The sequence below is a fragment of the Dryobates pubescens genome, chromosome 2 (genome assembly GCF_014839835.1).
Source record: "Dryobates pubescens isolate bDryPub1 chromosome 2, bDryPub1.pri, whole genome shotgun sequence".
In the NCBI taxonomy this organism is placed as follows: Eukaryota; Metazoa; Chordata; class Aves; order Piciformes; family Picidae; genus Dryobates; species Dryobates pubescens.
Genome location: NC_071613.1, coordinates 12999113 through 13013204, shown reverse-complemented (window position 1 = coordinate 13013204; position 14092 = coordinate 12999113).

The following is a 14092-nucleotide window of genomic DNA, read 5'->3' as shown; positions in this document are numbered from 1 at the left end:
TTGGCTCCTCGCTTCCAAAGGCTCACTGGGGACACCTAAATGGAGCTGAAATATATCATGTTATCAGCCCTACGAGGAGAGGCTGGGGGAGCTGGGATTGTGTAGCCTGGAGAAGAGGAGGCTCAGGGGAGACCTTATTGCTGCCTACAACTGTACACAGCCATTGGAATGTGCTGCCCAGGGAGGTGGTTGAGTCACTGTCCCTGGAGGTGTTCAAGAGGAGATTGGACGTGGCACTTGGTGCTATGGTTTAGTAGTCATGAGGTGTTGGGTGACAGGCTGGACTTGATCTTTGAGGTCTTTTCCAACCTTGTTGATTCTATGTTCCTCTGTCCATCTCCTCTCCACAAAAAGCTATGCACTGGTTTCAGGAAGTCCCTAAATCTGGCTTCTGTCCATGAACACTTTAAACCCTAATGTGGTTAGGGTTTAATAAAACAACAATGGCAGGTCATTTGAAACAAAATATTTGAAAGAATGAAGAGCTCTCACTGTCAGAGGCAGTTTGGTAAGGTTAGAGATTTTCCCAGTCTGGCTGGTTTTGACCATAGTTTGTCTTGCAACCTGAATCTCTGGAAGTGTGAAGGGGTCTCCTATCCAGCCACATCACAAGCCCTAGCTTGTGGCTCAGCTGGTGCTATGTGCTTGGGAATCAGTGGCTTCATGTTGAAAGATGCAGAGAACTCTGGAAGTGCTTGAATAACACCTTCATGGCTGATCAGTTTTATTTTCATTTTTTTTATAAAGCATAACAGTTGGTGAAGAATGAAATTATTGCCTGCAATTGCCACAGACTACATAGAAGAATCAATGCCAGAGTCCTCAACTGTGAACTTCTTTGGCCTGTCCCATTAGCCACTTTTGGGGAAAAGCTGTGCGTTTGATAAACAATGACAATTCTTCTGGGGTTGATGGCTTTGTGTCACTGCTCTGGATTCGCAGGGCCACTGCACATGAAAGTTTAATGATCACATAAATTTCAAGGGCTGTCTCTCCCCTGCTGCAGAAAACCATCAAATAAATTTATCTCAATGCTCTGCTGACTCCATAAGCATGCTGCAGGCTTTTCCATGCTGTTTCCCCCCCCTCTCTTTGTTTAAATCATCTCTCACACCCACAGCTGAGAAGGAGAGGTCATGCATCCAAACATAAGTAACAAATGGGGTTTGGTGTTAAAGCACACCATGGCTTCTCACTTACTGGGAGCATGTCATGGCATTAAACTGCTTCAGTGAAGGCACCTGATGCCAAGCTGCAGAAAGCCTGCTTTGGGTATGGGTAAGCAAGAACTCTGAGGTCCTTCCTGTTACCCAGCTGCTATCATTTCAATAACCTGCTTTGAAGGCATCAGTTGAGGAGATGTGCACCTGCTTAGTCACTTTAGGAGGAAAAATGCATTAAAGCCTAATTTAATCAAAACCCAGCGGGCAAACTGACCTATTTCACAGTCACTATTTAGGTTAGTGTGTGCAGTACCCATGTTGCTCTTCAGGTAGCAATTCCTACCATACCTATATTTCTTTCACAGGCCTTGCCTAATCTGTTCTGCCACATCTGGCTGACCACTCTTCCTGGGCTGAATCTTCATCCCACAGCGAAACAGGGGACTTCCCATTTCAACACTTACTGTGAGGGAAAACAGAGATGCATTAAACTTACCTTAGCTTGCACGGCAAGACCTGGCCCCCACAAGAACATCAATGGTTTGTACGGTCTCGCTTAGACCGAAACCAGAACATCCCTTTGATGCAGCCTGCTCCCTGGCCTGCCATTTGCAGCCAATGCCTGTGGAGAATGCCCTGATGGACATACCCACTTCAGAGGAGCCCCTGTGCATCCTCAATGGCATGTGTAGATAGATGCTAATGTTCCCCATTTCATCTAAGGCTGCAATGCAGCCCCCAGTGTGCAAGGAGGCTTTGAAGAACCCTGGCTATAGGCAGAAGGACAGGAGCAACACTGTAGTTGTGGCAACCTAGCCTCATCTTCCATAGTCAGAAGACCTGGCTGCTGCTGCAAAAAAGTAAACACTGACTGTAAATACAGCAGCACCAGGGACTTCTGAGCTGCAAAACATCAGAAAGCAAGGAGAATAAGCAAGGAGCTTAAAGGTACATACAAATAGTGAAGAGCTTTAGGGAGCAGCATTTCTTTTTCCCAGGGTCAGGATGTTGTGGAGCATCACAGAAGGGATGCAATGATGACAAAGGCCTAATCATAGTAGCAGCCATAGTGGCTGCTCCTCACAGCTCTCATGGCTTTGAAACAGTGGGGACATCAGCATGCTCTTGTCTTCTGATCTGGGATCACAGCTCTGGTAAAACCCAGAATTTCCATAGTTGATTTCTTAGGATTCAGGTTGCCTGGAAAGATGAAAGTGTGCAGCACAATGTTGACCTTTTTATCTTTTAGGAGAGGGACATGTAAGAAAAAATTGTCTGAAAAGGGCACCTGAATGCCTGTATGGGAAGGGAACTGCAGGAAATGGGGACAGCAGATGAGAATTTGATGGACAAATCCCATTTCTAGGACAGGAAAAATGCATCAAAAAATTGCCATCTGTGCAGGAGTTTCTAACATTTGGTTTGCTGTGAAGGAAGGCAAAGTGACTGCCACCTTTTTTGAAAAGGAAAACAACAATAAAAAATCCCCACTGTGCCCTTCACATCACAAAAACATTTCATAGCTTTTACATAATGTCCAGATTTGGCCCATTCAAGCAGCCTTGGTTTGAATGAGGGAAGGTAGCCAGGCACGAACTGTGCTCACTGAATTGATGAACTGTATAAAAAGCCCATGAGACATTTTCACTCCTAATTGATTGCAGAAAGCTTCTGTGTCATGTGTCACCATCCACCTTGAGAAGAGCTTGACCCATGGGGGATGTGGAACAGCAAGCTGTGCAGCCCCTTATAAAACCAGTTTGCTTGGGAAAGCACAACATCCTCCATGCTCACTTTGTGCTGCTCTCACACTTCCAGTGATGGTGACTCCACCACCTCCCTGGTCAGCACATTCCAATGGCAAATCACTTTCTGTGAAGAATGTCTTCCTAACATCCAGCCTAAACCTCCCCTGGTGCAGCTTGAGACTGTGTCCTCTTGTTCTGTCACAGGTTGCCTGGGAGAAGAGACCAACTCCCACCTGGCTACAACCTCCCTTCAGGTAGTTGTAGATGGCAATAAGGTTTGAACAGAGGCCCTGCACAGCTCAAACTACCAGACTACAGTGTGACAAAAGCCACCCAATTTACAAAGGTATGGTCATGGTCACTCCTCATGTGTCTAACGTAGTAAGGTCATGGTGGACTTAATAAGACATTTCCTGATGGATCATGGTTCCAGTCAGGCTCAGGAAGAAGTTTGCTGCAGGAATACCAAGCATTGATATTCATTACCAGGGCTTTAAGGAGTCTGCAGATGTGTGATATCCAAGGCTACCTTGTCATCAGCCAGTCCTCCTCTAGGATTTGGGCACAAAACCCATGCTCTGCAGGTCTGTGTAACTCGTGCAAGCCAAGTCCCATCCTCCAGGTCCAGTCCCATTCTCCTAATGTGACAACTTTCACCCATCACATCATTCAACATTTATCCTGTGCTAAACAGGGAGAAGAGTTGTGTCACACACCCATGCCCCAAAAGAAGAGACTTGGGGAATGAGAGACAGCTTCTGCTCCTCTTGAAAATGAAGGGAAATAATCTGTATGCTGAAGTTTATCCTAGTGTTGTAATCATGTGTCATGGAGAGGAAGAGACAAATTCCACTAACTAAACTAATGTAAAATAATCTTTTCTCAGCTTTCAGGTGGTCAGGGAGACCCATGCAGCTGCAGAAAGGCTCTGAGGTCATGGTGCTAGTTGCAGCCCACTCCAATGATAGGAAGGTTCTTCTTTCAGCAACAGTTTACAGCTTCCAGAAATCTGCTTGGTCCTCCTTGCTGGCTTCCCACTATCCAACTGTCCTCAAACCTCAAAGTTTTGAGAGCTGGCTCCTTAAAGAAGATCAGGCTCTGCAAACAAGCCTTTTCCAGGTAGTTTGGACTTACTGGGGGGAACGTGTGGATCAACAGACTTTTCTGGAGCTTATGTCCTTTGCCTCATTCTTAAGGGAGGACTGCCTTTTAAACCCTAACACTCACAAGTAGCTGCTTCAGAAAGTTCATTTTTGGCTGGTGCTGGGTTGGAGCAGGATTTTGAAACTTGTTCCCAGGCACCATGGGGCTAGACCTCATTTCACACATAGTGTCTTCCTTCCAGGTATCTAGCTGCTTTTGTTGTCAGCCTGCACCAGGTGGGCTGCCTTCAGACTACATGTCTTAAGTGAATGCTGACTTTCTGATGAAGCAGTGAGTGAGTGTGATCCATGTGCTTTGGATTCAGCATCCCAGGGACCGAGCTGCTCCCTCCTGGCTCACATACTCAAGCTACCTCAGCCTAGCATGTATGGTAGATGACCTCAAGAGCCATCTCAGGAGCTGGCCAAGGAGCATATGAAGATCTTTCCTGGAATTCAGTTCTGCATTGGCTTTATGGAAATATGCACCTACTTTAAAATAACTTTTTGGGTTTGCTATTGTCTGCTCTCCTTTTCCAAAGGGCTTGTGGCAGTTACTGCACCATTAACACCAGAAGCAGATAGAGCTTTCAAGTAATTACTAATGACAAGTCTAAATAGATAAAATAGAATTTGGTTTCCAACCCTGAATGCTTTCTTTCAAGAGGATTGCTAAGCAGTTCCTTTGCAGCTTCCTGATCTGGGCTGTAGAAAACCTTCTCCTCTAAAGCTGATTATTCAGTTGGAAAGCAAGCCCCAGTTAGCATGTAGCTAATGTTTAACTCGAGATGTGTTTTATATTTCAAGGCACTAGCCTGGGAGGTATGCACTGCCCGAGGAAAGGAGAGTGATGTAACTGCCTAGGGAGAAGGACGACGAGCAGCACAAAAGAATGAATCATACAAACCCTCCTCATTGTTCAAGACTGCTCAGAAGCAAATTGTAGTGGAACTGAAAGTGTGCACTGGAAGAGGGCAGGTATTGCACACGCTGGGGAACTGGAGCGTGGTTTGAAGGGCTGCAAGTGAATGGTGGCTGCTTCTGAAGGCTCTCCCTTGGTAATGTACTGCTGGTACATTAAGAAATGCCTTCCTTGAAAATGTCCTGGTTGTAAAGTCTGAGCTCTGTGAACAGAGATGGGGGAAAATGGTTAATCTGTGCCTTTTACACGACGATGCTTTTAACTCCTCTCCCTTCAGAAAGTAAGTCACCACCATTCAGAAAACAAGTTATACAACCTCATGCAGCAGGGCTTAACTGCTATGTATAGGGGGGAAATATTTTGATAGGAAATGTGGTGTTTAATCCTTTGTATGATCTGTGGGACAAGTCAAGACATCTCCAACCAAAGTGGGCACTGGGCACTGCATGGGATCTGAAGCGGAACTGTCTCTTGCAGAGTGCTCAACAGGACCAGTGATGCCATGAAAGTCCCCTCAGCTGGGCAAATCTCTTAACTACATCTTCCCAAGCACCTCTTTCCAGCTCATGTCTGTCTTTCTTTTGCCCTTCACTTTATGACACTTCAACTTGTTTGTAGCTCTGTGTTACTGTGATGTACAGAGTCCAAATACAGCTGTAAAGTTCTCATAGTGAAGAGAATAAGGGAGGGTACAGGGTCTTGTCTTCTTCCCTGGGGAGAAGGTCCAGGTTGCCTTGCAGACTGTGAAACAGAGAAGGTCTAGTGAAGGACTGACTACATTGTTGACATGGGAATTGAGACTCATAAAGCTTTCTAGCTCCACAGTATGTCCTTCCAGGACGTTGTGCCATGGATAGGACCCACAAGATAGTTTATATTTCTGTCTCAGGAGGCAGTGCTGAGCTGTATCCCAGGAGATGATGACTGCTTCATCAACATCAATTGTCAGGTGGACCTCAGCATCAAATGAGAGTTAGGAAAGGGGAAAGTTGAGAAGATGAAGATGATAGTCTCTTTTTTGGTGGTGTCCAGTGGTAAGACAAAGAACAACAGGTCCAAGCTAGAACAAAGCAGTGACCTTATCACACTCTACAACTCTACAACTACCTGAAGGGAAGTTGTAGTAAGGTGGGGGTCAGGTTCATCTCCAAGGCAACTTGTGGCAAGAGAAGAGGTCATGATCTGCACCAGGGCAAGTTTAGGTTGGATGTCAGTGAGCACTTCTTCATGGAAAGGGTAATTAGACACTGGGATGGACTGCCCAGAGAGGTGGTAGAGTCACTGTCCCTGGAGGTGTTTAAGGAAAGATTGGATGTGGCACTTAGTCCTTGTGGCACACGTGGTCTAGTTGATGTGGTGGTGTTAGGCTGGACTTGAGGATCTCAGAGGTCTATTCCAGTCTCAATAATTCTATGATTCTGTGGAAGGAGGTTCCACTTCAACATGAGGAGACACTTCTTCATGATGAGGGTGACAGTGCACTGAAACAGGCTGTCCAGATATGTTGTGGAGCCTTCTTCTCTGGAGACTTTTGAAACCCACCTGGATGAGTTCCTGTGTGGCCTGCCCTAGGTGACCCTGCTTTGGCAGGGAGGTTGGACTCAATGATCTCTGAGGTCCATTCCAACCCCTAACATTCTGTGATTCTAGTTAAATTCTAGTTTAATTCTAGTTAATTCTAGTTAAATTTTGTGTCCAGTTCTGGGCTCCTCAGTTTAGGAAAGATGTTGAGTTGCTGGAAGGTGTCCAGAGAAGGGCAACAAAGCTGGGGAGGGGTTTGGAGCACAAGCCTTATGTGGAGAGGCTGAGGGAGCTGGGGTTGCTTAGCCTGGAGAAGAGGATGCTCAGGGGAGACCTTCTTGCTGTCTACAACTACCTGAAGGGAGAGTGATTGGCCATTGGAATGGGCTGCCTGGGGAGGTGGTGGAGTCACTGGAGGTGTTTAGGAGGAGACTAGGTGGGGTGCTTGGTGCCATGGTTTAGTTTATTAGATGGTGTTGGATGATAGGTTGGACATGATGATCTTGAAGCTCTCTTCCAACCTGGTCTGGTCTATTCTATTCTACTCTATTCTATTCTACTCTGCTCTATTCTATTCTATCCTATTCTGTCTCTCTCAACTTTGTGCACATGTTAAACACAGGGTACAAAATGACCCTCAGGATCCAGGCAGTCTTACAGGAGATGTGCTGACACAGAAAGTGCTGGTCTTCAGGAGACCAGCCACACTACTTGCCTGCTGTTGTGTAAACTTTAAACAGGGATTACTGTGATCTAGGTCCTAGCAAGAAACACAGAGGATGCCTTTTCCTTACGTTTACTAAACCTTAGAGAGACATTGACAGGCAAAGTTTACACACTTCAAGCACCCTGGGCAGACAGAGAAACTGTGTTAATGAAGGCAAACCTGTAAGATTTGCTGCATTTACAACTTTGAACATCCAGACTGGTTTATGTTCACTATGTGGAAAAGAAAACACAAAATAGACAGCTTTATTTTATCAATAAATGAGTTTGGGTGGGAATTATGAGTTCTTGGACCAGAGCAAGGAGGGAATGTCTTTAATCTTGTAGAAGTGAAGGAGTAACATTTTCCTGTGATGTTCTTATAGCATGCTGCAGGGACTTGCTGGAAGCAACCCAGAAGCAAATAGACATCTCTAATATATCTATTTTCCCATTCGTCCCAATTCATCACTCCCCAAAACAGCACTGGGGTAATGAGGACTTTTGGAACTTTTCACTCTGGTAATGCTGCAAGAAAACAAATACTTTCCTGGCTATTGTACTCTAGGTAGGAAAATGGACAATTCAGAGTTTGCTTTCTCCCTTTCCCTCTCCTCCTTTCCCTCTCCTCCTTTCCCTCTCCTCCTTTCCCTCTCCTCCTTTCCCTCTCCTCCTTTCCCTCTCCTCCTTTCCCTCTCCTCCTTTCCCTCTCCTCCTTTCCCTCTCCTCCTTTCCCTCTCCTCCTTTCCGCCAAGGGAATGTTTTCCACCATCCCATCAGATTACATTTGAAGGATGTCTCTGGTGCAGCCTTGGAATAAGGGTGGTGGTAAGGGACAGTTCCCAGGACTTTAGGGACTTTCAACCTTCTGCTGGTGGAGGGCAGACCTCAGGGACTGCCAAGACAGTGGCATGGACCATTGCAAGGCACTTCAGCTAACCTAAGTAGTAACATGGTGACTGATTGTCTGGTGGAAGAAGCAAAGGCCTGGGAAGAGGAGAGGACCTCTGCAAAACTCTCATCAGCTCTCACCCATGGCATCAACTGCCCTAGTGGCTTTTGTGTCTCCTGAACTGTTTCTCAACTTCTTTCTTACCTTCCTGCTTTTTACTTAATTTTCTTCCTGTTGTCTTGGATTTTTAAAAGAAATTCTCTCAGGTGATTGCCTCATTCAAGTCCTGAAGGACTGCTCCACCTCTGGGTTAGACAATTAAAAGCAAATATAGAATAGAATAGAATAGAATAGAATAGAATAGAATAGAATAGAATAGAATAGAATAGAATAGACAAGGTTGGAAGAGACCTTCAAGATCATCATGTGCAACCTATCATCCAACACTACCCAACCAACTAAACCATGGAACCAAGCACCCTACCAAGTCTCCTCCTGAACTCCTCCAGTGATGGTGACCCCACCACCTCCTCGGGCAAGCTCCAAGCTCTTTGCCTTTCTGCTAAATAAAAAAGGAAAACAAAAAAACCCCAAAACAAAACAGAAAAAAACCCAAAGCCAACCACCAGCAACAACAAGAAAGAAACAAACCAAAACAAAGAGGAATAAAACAAAACAAGCTGTAAAAAACCCCAACCCAACCCTTCAATCCATTCTGCCTATTAATCAATTGCTTATCAAAAGATGGAAAAACTGAAAGGTGGACAGCAGGCTTACAGAAATAATACAAAGTCTTCCCTGGTTCTCTGTACAGTGAGCAAGTACCTACGTGGTGTCAGGGGTTTCTCCTTTCCTCTCACACTGTTAGCTTGGTTGTTTCACTCTGAATAGCAGGGTGAAATTGAACAGGAGCAGGAAGATGAATGTGCTCAGTTTAACTGTCCCAAGTGGAACCTCTTCAAGGATTCATCTGTTTAAGATGCAAAAGCATCCAGAGGGCATTAGGATGACACAGACTCTTCCACATTTGCATATTCTGCTTGATAGGTCCTACAGAAGTTGCTTTTTAAAAGGTCCCTAAACATTTCCATGCTGCCAGATGAACTCCTTAAAGAGGTCTGGACCCCAAAGTTGCTGTGGGGAGCACAGATCACCACAGCATGTCACGCAGCCTGTGCACAAAGACATCTTTGGTTAGGCCACACCTTGTGTACTGTGTCCAGTTCTAGGCCCCTCAGTTTAGGAAGGATGTTGACTTGCTGGAACGTGTCCAGAGAAGGGCAACAAAGCTGGTGAGGGGTTTAGAACACAAGCCCTATGAGGAGAGACTGAGGGAGCTGGGGTTGATTAGCCTGGAGAAGAGGAGACTCAGGGGTGACCTTATTGCTCTCTACAACTATCTGAAGGGAGGTTGCAGACAGGCAGAGGTTGGTCTCTTCTCCCAGGCAGGCAGTACCAGAACAAGAGGACACAGTCTCAGGATGCACCAGGGGAGGTTTAGGCTGGATGTTAGGAAGAAGTTCCATACAGAGAGAGTGATTGCACATTGGAATGGGCTGCCCAGGGAGGTGGTGGAGTCACCATCACTGGAGGTGTTCAGGAGGAGACTTGATGGGGTGCTTGGTGCCATGGTTTAGTTGTTTAGGTGGGTTGGATTGGTTGATGGGTTGGACGCGATGATCTTGAAGGTCTCTTCCAACCTGGTCTGGTCTATTCTATTCTATTCTATTCTATTCTATTCTATTCTATTCTATTCTATTCTATTCTTTCCTTTCCTTTCACATCTCGTCGGTAGCATAACAGAAGTGGAAGGGTTTTAATTCAGAGGCTCCAGGCTGATGCTTAACACAGAGGTGTTAAAATCTTGTGGAAATTGCCTGGGAGGTTTTGTTCCTTTTTAGTAAAGAGGTAAACAAACCCAGAGAGAGGGGCAGCAGGTAGCACCGTGTGTGATGATTTAATAAGAGGGGTTTTTTTTGAGGTGGTAATTCCCGTGGTACCACCGGATTTCTTCTTGCTATAGGTGGTTAATTATAGCATCTGCAGCGCTCCCAGCAGTGGAGCAGAGGGACACAGCATGGCCTCTTTCTGCTAGACTTTTCTCCTCTCAGCCTCCACTCCCCCTCCTCCCTGGAAGATAAAGAAGCAAATCCCAATTTAGTCATCAAGGTCTGAGACGTGCGGTGAATAATTCAATTCCTCATCTTCACACATCCACTCAGCGGCATGAACAAATTCAGCTGTTTCTCCAAAGGCCACAAATACCTTTCCTGGTGGTTTTTAGGCCTGGGATGTATTGCTGTGGTTGAAAAAAACCATGAGATGTAAGGAAGGAAGGGTCATAAATGCTTTGCATGTGAAGCAGCAGGATGAAAAGCCACTGAGCTCTGGCTAGTGAGCTCTGGACTGGGGCACCATGAGATGCCAAACCAATTGATCAGTTAATCATGCAAGGAAGAACTCTGGGCTGTGTGGCCAAGAGGTACATATGGGACCTGGGGAAACAATGACATTTGCCTCCTATGGTTCTTCTTAACACCCTGTTTGCCGTGTCTGCTTTGTAAAAGCCATCAGACCCCAAAAGGTACTAAATAAGGCAGGTTCATGACCAGAATGCATAGGCTGGTGGCTATGATAAATAGGCAAAGGTTTCACTATGTGTGTTAATGCTGCTGGAGCCCTGAGTCACCACAGCTGCAAAGCAGAGTCAAGACTGGCTTTATTTTCATTAAAGAAGATTGGACTTAAAATGCAAAGGCTGGCTTGATCAGCAAGGGCAGTCATTTGGAAACTTGGCAGTTTTGTTGGCTTGTCCACCTTGGAAAGTGGGTGAACAGAGAAATGCCTTGGCACTTCCCCTTGCCTTGAGAAGGTGGGCTTTGGGCAGAAATGCTCTGTTGGTGGAGCATTCCTGTCTGCAGTATTATCTAGGTTACGTGCACACATGAACATGGCCTCTGATGGCCTTTGTGTCTTTTCCTTGTGGTTCATCTGTTGTGTACTAGTATGCACAGCCTGATGCTGGCTACATTTACCAGATAGTAGGTACTGTGAATGGTCTTCCACCTCCTGCAAAGAAATCTGCAGTATTAATTGAGGGCACCATCCTGTGTGGGTTCAGAAATGAGCTATAAGGAATGAGCATCCTAGGGGTATCAGCCAAACAGTGGAAATAAAATTTGCACAAGCTAAGTACACATCTGCAGGCTCTGATGGCATTAACTTGCCAGCTCTTAGAATCACAGAATGTTAGGGGGTTGGAAGGGACCTCTGGAGATCACTGAGTCCAATACCTGTGTCACCCAGGGCAGACAGCTTTGAAAGTCTGCAGAGAAGGAGGCTTCACAGCCTCTCTGGGCAGCCTGTTCCAGTGCTCCATCACTCTCCCAGGAAAGAAGCTTTTCCTTATGTTAAGGTGAAACTTCCTGCGTTCCAATCTGTATTCACTGTCCCTCATCCTATCTCAGGGCACCATTGGAAAGAGACTGACCTCTTCTTGATGCCTGCCCTTCAGATATTTGCCAACATTAATAAGACCTCCTCTCAGTTTCCTCTTTTTCCAGCCTAAACAGCTGCAGGTCTCTCAGCCTTGTGGCATTTTCATGCCATCTTTATTCTGGATGCTGCAGGATTATGCTTTTGGCTTGAATTCTGGGCAACAACATAATCCAAAATGAAGATGAACTAAGGTGTTTGACAGAAAGGGGAGATGGTGTCTCCCTCCATTTATATTATTTTAAGAACTAGGACTTGGTTCTGATTACCAATGCACCCCCTGGGTTTTGCTGCATGGATTTGGAAAAAAAAAGAGTATTCATGCATTAAATATATAATCAAAACTGGGAACAGTGTGATTTGCAGGCTGAGTAGGTCACCTCCTTTCCTGGCTGGGGGTTTCTTTGTGCAGTCTTTCATTGCCTGTTTCAAAACATGTTAACTCATTGCTGGGCACACACCAGGAGAGAAGCTGTGTGTCACCAGCACTAACCTAGAACCAGGAAATTTCAGCTTAAAAGAGTTTATTTGAAGTATACAAGCACGGAATAACGAATTTCTGTGGTGTAATAAACTACCAAGACAAGCAGTCATGCCCAGAAATAAATTCCATGACTAGACAATGCAGTAGCAGATAGGCACAGTGTGATGGTGGAGGTCAATCTGTAGGCAAGCTATGCCTTGGATCACTTGATTCAGTTAGCCTCAGACTGGACATGTCATAGAATCATTAGGGTTGGAAGGGACCTCAAGGATCATCTAGTTCCAACTCCCCTGCCTGAGGGGCAGGGACCCCTCACACTAGATCAGGTTGCTCAGATCCACATCCAGCCTGCCCTTAAAAACCTCCAGCGACGAGGCTTCTACCACCTCCCTGAGCAACCTGTTCCAGTGTCTAACCACCCTCATGGGGAAGAACTTCTTCTAACAAAGAAAAATGTCATGACACTTGGTAGGACAGCACTGTTGTGTAATCACAGCTCAGAGCTGATTCTTCTTCATTATGGTATCATTACAGTGGGGCAGATGTGTCCCAGAGAGTCTTTGCAGCCCTGTTGGTTGCACCATGTACAGTCTGGCTGCACCTGGCTGTAGGGCTGGTGAGCAGCACAGCATGACCCACAGCTGTGCCCTTCAGTGGCCAGCAATAGGGGACCTTTGGGATCATCTTGCACCTCCTTCCCTCTTTGTACATACATCTTGGCTCCTTTCCAAAGAAACCAGGGAAATCCAGAACATGGAGTCAGGCTTCAGCCAGCCCCCTCACAGGAATTGTCACCAGCCCTGAAGGTATCACCTGTGCATATCTCAGGGTGTCTCCCTGAGGTGGGGGACAGCATTTCCCCATTTGCTGCACTTCTGCAGGGATCCTTTGTATCTGGCTGAAAATCTCTTGGAGGACAAGTCCTCTGAAGGTGTAAATTAGGAGCTATCCGTTGATGCTGAGACTGGTTAACTTCCCAGGATGTAAAGGTCTGGGACAGGTCCACACTTGAAATCTCCTGTGCTCAGTTAAATTGCTCTGAGCTTTGGGGGCCAAGAAACTGGGCTGGCTCTCTCCTGAGAAGCGTTTCACATTTAGTGTCCTGTAATTGCTCCGGAAATAAAACTGGGTGTTTGCATCAGGCTGAGGCCACAGGTGTGTGAAGGGGTTAACCCACGGCAGCTCAACTTGCTCCACTTTCCAAAAGGCTGGGAATGCACAAGTCAATTGTAAGGAGCCATTAAACCCACCCAGCAACAGCAGATTGACTGCTGGCTTCCTTGGGGGCCATTTTCTTACATGATGAAACATTGCTGCCTACAACTACCTGAAGGGAGGGTGTAGCCAGGTGGGGGTTGGTCTCTTCTCCCAGGCAACCAGCACCAGAACAAGAGGACACAGTCTCAGGCTGCACCAGGGGAAGTTTAGGCTGGATGTGAGGAAGATGTTCTTCATAGAAAGAGTGATTTGCCATTGGAATGGGCTGCCCAGGGAGATGGTGGAGTCACCATCACTGGAGGTGTTTAGGAAGAGACTGGATGGGGTGCTTGGTGCCATGGTTTAGTTGATTAGATAGTATTGGATGATAGGTTGGACTCGATGATCTCAAAGGTCTCTTCCAACCTGGTTAATTCTAACATTGAGATACATAACCTGCTCCCTTCTCATGTCTCTCAGTGAAGAGATTACTTATTGGGCTGCCCCTGCTGCTGTGCACTTTGCTCCAAGGTTTTACCTCAAGCTCTGTGTCTCCCTGTGTTTGGCCAGAGCCTTTTCTGTGTACTGTGCACATAAAGGTAAAAGCCACCCACCTAGCTGAAAAGTAAATGTCACCTGGTGTTCCACATTCATTGCAGAAAATAAGACAGCTGTGTTGCCTGGCATTTCCCTTTGAACTAAGTGTCTGTGGTGCAGTCTCCTCTTCTCTTTCTCTTCTCTTTCTCTTCTCTTTCTCTTCTCTTTCTCTTCTCTTTCTCTTCTCTTTCTCTTCTCTTTCTCTTCTCTTTCTCTTCTCTTTCTC